The following is a 4,879-nucleotide window of genomic DNA, read 5'->3' as shown; positions in this document are numbered from 1 at the left end:
TAGCCAAGCCTGGGCTCTGGGAAATGGAGACGGAGCTGCTGCCTTGCCAGCCGGCGGTGTGCTGAAGGAGATGGACAGCGAATTGCTGCGGGAGAGCCTGGCCCCGGGATCGCCTCTTCCCAGGATGCTGAGCCACTTCCCGAGCTCCTGAAGTTCCAGCGGTCGCTGGCTCAGCCCGGGGTTAACCACGGCAAGTTCCACCTGCACCACTCCCAGCTGGCAGGGGTCAGGCAGGTGATTTTCTTTCTTTTTGCTCCTCTGCTTGTGCGTGAATGCTGAATACCAAAAAGTCTGCCTGAAAGCCTGGGAGAGCTTGAGAAAAGCCACGGTGGAGAGTTGTGGTGTTTTGGATATATTTGGCACACAGTACTCACACCTCTGCTCGAGGGATTCATATGGCTTGAAGGTAAGAGATTCGTGTCGTGATTTTCTTCCAGAAATACAAATGTTGTGAATATCCCGGTGAGGAAACACAGACAGCAGTGGCTGCTGTGATCACCACTGCCTAGAGATGTAAATAAGGACAGGAGAAAAAGGAAAATATTTGTCGTTACACCAAAAAGATCCATTAAGCTGTTCCCTTCCGCAAGAGAAGAGGTGAGAGCGGGTTTTCAAACTGAAATTCAGGCTGTCTCATTTCTCCATCTAAACCACTCACTGCAAAGCAACAAACAATTGTTATTGTACGCTAAAGAGGCATCTGGAGTTGCTAAGAAGCTGGGCTCATTTTTAGAACTTTGATGTTTAACATTGCATAGACACAATGGAGAGCGAGAGTGACAGGGAGAAGTGGAGGAGGAGGATGTGTAGAGAGGATGTAATGTAGGTACATTCCAGTTCCCCAAGGAACAAGACTGTTCAGTCAAATTGTTTGAGGGAAAACACTCTTTTTGTCTCTTACCACATTCATATTTTTACATCTGGTAAGGCAAAACGACTTTCAAATGTAATGCTCAGTCTGGATGGAGAACAATCTTCCCCAGCGGAGAACAGGGGGTCTGTCACCCTTTCCTGAAGAACCCCTGGAAGGAAACCTCTCCGAAATACTTCTCTGAATGCTGCAAGCACATTTTGTGTGAGGCTCACAGTCGCCTTTGTCTCAACCATTCCTGTTTGAATCTTAATACTTTTTCCATTGCCCTCCCAGTTCTAAGTTCCATCCAGCTTTTGGAAACCAGTGGAAAGTGTGGCTTTAGGGCAGGGAATGAGCCACCAGGATGGTGCTGGGTCCTGCTCAGGGCTGGAGTATTTTTGGTCCAAATTGTTGTCTGGAGGTTGTTTCTACGCAAGATAACACATCCCCACTTGGTAATTCTCAAGTTTCTCTCTCATCCCGACTTTCCCATATGCCAGACATGGAGCTGCAGAGCCCCCAGCATGTGGAGCATGAATCACTGATCCTCAAGTGAAGCTCCAAGTTAAAAAGAAAAACAGCTTGGGTTGTGTTATAAATAACCAGCCCCAGGGTTATGATAGAGCTGGTCAGATAGGTTACACATGTAAAACAGCGTGGGTTGGGTTTCCTATGTGTTCGGGGTTTCATGGAATTATTGTTCTTTAAACACACAGTGGTCTTAAGAACTCATGACCCTGGTTTTTTATCTCTTTGAAGTAATTGCTTGTAGTAATCTAGAAAAAAACCCAACCTCTTGGCAATATTTCTGACTCCGTCAAGTAAAGAGCGCTGTTGTTTTTATCCCCCCCTCCTTAACTTCTTTTCCATACTGCAGAAATTCTGTTACATTCCAACCTTTCTTCCTTACTTCTGAAGAGTGTTTTTGTAAGAGAACTGTCCACTGATTTATGAACCACTGTGTAAAATCTGCTGTGCTTTCCACATTTCCACGTAGCTTCCACGGAAAAGAGGTTCACTGTCCACTGGAAAAGCAAGAGTGCAAGTGTTAGGCTTTAGAGAGAAGCTTGTGACCCCTCACAAGCAGGGCACCAGTCAGTGTGGGTATATTTTACGTTGTACTCAGGCTCAAAAAGCTCCTTCCCTGTGACGTTCTGCTCCTGTGTCACTCTCACTCCGCAGGAAAGGCTTGGGCACGATTTAGACGGGATCAGTGAGCACACAGTGTCCCCCACGCCCACCCTGACGCTGCTCCCACACCCCAAATCACCCTGAGCTGAGCGGGTTCCACCGCTGAGCCTGCCCAGCTGAGGGGATTTATTGATTTGTCCCTGCACTGGTGTCACGAGGGCGGCACAGCGTGACCCCTCTCCGTGCACGCCGTGCCCCCGTGCCAGGCAGCAGGACACAGATTGCACTTCATCTGCTCAGCCCCGCTCAAGAGCGAGACACCTGCCTGGCAGAGATACTCAGCTCTGCCTTAATGGCACTTCATGGATGCTTGGAATTGTTCCCCCTCGCCCTGCCCCGGCTGTTCCAGGCTGCACCACCAGCAGCAGAGGCTGCAGGCCCGGGGCAGGGGTTAACACCAGGGACAAACCTGCTGGGAAATGCAGCTGGAGCAGAAAAACCTCACTCTGCAGCCAGGCTGAGGGTCTGAGGAGCGCAGAGCAGGCAGCACCCGTGACAGAGCTGCTCCCCCTCAGTGGCACAGGCCTGGCACAAAGAGTTCCATTCCCTGGCTGCTCTTCTCGTCAAACCCATCCTTTGCTCTAATCAGCAAATCTCCACCCTCCCATCCTCTGTTTACTTCAGCTTCAGAGTTCTAAATCAAGCTGATGGAACCATGGAATATCCTGAGCTGGGAGGGACCCACAAGGGTCATTCTGTAACAAATACCACACACAAATTCTCTGAAACAACAATACCCCTTGAAAAATACTTATCTTCAAGGTTTTGTAGCTCTCCAGTTATGAACAGGATGGATTTGGCTCATGCCCCTCACAATCCTTTCAGGATAACTCGTTTTCAATTTCACCCTCTGTGCACAAATTCCTCATGAACATGGAGGAAATCTGGGAATCAGAGCTGGATTTCCCACATGCCCAGAGCTGAGATTCCAGTGCCAGGAGATGCAGGACGGGGAACATGTCCACACTGAGCTGTAAAGCCTCCTGCCACAGGATGTCTGGATGCAAAGCATTCCCAAATGCTGTGGGCCCTGGGGAATTGCAATTCCAAGGGAAAGAAGTCCACAGATCGTTAATAAATGCATAGAAACCAGGCTGGCACAGCAAACAGCTGGGTGATGGGGGAGTGTTTGCAGACATATCCTAAACATTGCTCCATTCTACACTCTTGCCCAGGCAAAGGCAACGTTGGATAAAAGGATCCCAGACTGGTGGAACTTTGACCTCCCAGGGTCAAAAGGCCACAGGAGAAAATAGATTGGGATGAATGTTGAAATATATTAAGGCTTGGAATATAGGTTTGGAAAGCTTTGTCTGGGATCAGACTTTGCTGTCTTTTACAAATAAAAACTTTCAGTAACTCCTGAGGAGCAGGGAGACTGAGCAGTGAGTGCCAGGGTGCTGCCAGCGAGATCCTTCGGGGAAGGGGGAGGCAATTGTTTAAGTCCTGTCAGATGCATCATCCCTTGTGCTGTTACAAAACCAACCTATATTCAATCTGAAGTGATTGCTAATAACTATTAACTCCTCTCCCAATTGTTCCGCTTCAATCATGTTTTCTCTCGCTGTCCTTCACCTGGGTATTTTTAGCATTATATATTTTTTTTTTTTTGAAGATGTGACTATGTGTTCAGTTGCTGCTTCTCTGTACATCCCTCCCAATTATCCTGGTGGGTATTTTTCTCTCAACCCCCCAGAATGGGTTTATTTCTGGTTTACTCTTCCCTGTTGGTTTCCATGTGGTTATGTGGGAGGCTGCACTTTCTTTATCAAAGCAGAGAGCCATGATTAGTCCATTCAGAAAATGTAAATGCAGCCTTATGTGTTCTGGAGCGCTGGGGAGAGGGAGAGACTGCAAGGAGCAATAAAAGCTGTGCTAATAGAGCACAGCCCCGAGCCCTGCAGGGCTGCCTGAGCACAGGGATGGCCACACTTCACATTTCCCAGGGAGATAAATAAACCCACTGAGCTGCCTGGGGAAAGGTAATCACGGAGCAGCCTGAAGGAGAGACAGCCTCTGCAGCCTGTGCTGGGCACTCTCTTGGCTTTGTAGCTCCTTTCTCCCTCATTTAGCCCAAATTTCTCCATAGCCTTAGCTGTTCCGGTGTGAGGTGTCCCAGGGTCTGCAAACTCTGAGTGGCTGATAAATACACATCTATTTATCTGATCAATACACATATAAATACCTATATTTGATTCTGCTCACTGCCCCAGGTTGCCAACTGCCAGCGCTGGGGATGGATCAGCAAAATCAACACCATTGAGAGTGCTCATTGCAATCTGCAGCTTCAGAGAGAGAAATGAACCCTTCACCAGCAGCTCAGGTCTTTCAATCAGCTCCCCTGAATGCTGCAGCTGACACACTCCAGCAGAGAACTTGGAGCTATTACCTAAAATACGGCACCTTGCGAATTACTTGTCTAAACTCCGTCCTATTTTGATATCTCAGGCAAACTGGAGCTTCAGCAAATTGAGATTCTCTGCAACAGGCACTCTCTGACCCCCAGCCCCTTTGTATCTGCTTATTTCAAGCTTCTGCATATCTGCATGACAGCTGAGAAAAATGTGATTATCTCTGGGATTACTGGAGTCTGGAATTAGATTTCCAACATTTCACCTGTTTTCTCTAAACACCTTTGAGTTCCAGCCTTATCTCCATCCTTGGAACCCACCCCAGAGAGGGGACAGGCCACCTCCAGCCTCCTGCTCTCCTTGAGACATCCCCACACAGATCTGGGAGGTGAATTTTAGTCACCCAGCTTTGAAAAGCCACAATTATAAAGAACTTGCTAATTTAAAAACCCTTAAAAATAGAAACACCCCCCCCCCCCCGTCC

General features: G+C 48.1%; 1 protein-coding gene across 7 annotated transcripts in view; it reads left to right on the top strand.

Moving 5' to 3' along the window:
• Nucleotides 1-4,879, top strand: part of DRD2 (dopamine receptor D2) — a 26,851-nt gene that overhangs the window by 754 nt on the left and 21,218 nt on the right. For 4 of the 7 annotated variants that reach the window (XM_017738559.1, XM_008636932.2, XM_008636934.2 and 1 more), the window contains exon 1: nucleotides 7-406. The exons of 1 other annotated variant lie outside the window; for it this stretch is intronic. The gene's annotated coding sequence lies outside the window, so the exon portion shown is untranslated. Of the gene's footprint in view, nucleotides 1-6; nucleotides 407-4,879 lie in introns of those variants that run through there. 2 more of the 7 variants (XM_017738556.1, XM_017738557.1) reach the window with 2 other exon arrangements.

Source organism: Corvus brachyrhynchos, unplaced genomic scaffold (genome assembly GCF_000691975.1).
Source record: "Corvus brachyrhynchos isolate BGI_N302 unplaced genomic scaffold, ASM69197v1 scaffold46, whole genome shotgun sequence".
NCBI lineage: Eukaryota > Metazoa > Chordata > Aves > Passeriformes > Corvidae > Corvus > Corvus brachyrhynchos.
Note: the sequence above shows the minus strand (reverse complement) of the source record. Positions and strands in the feature narration are given on the sequence as shown.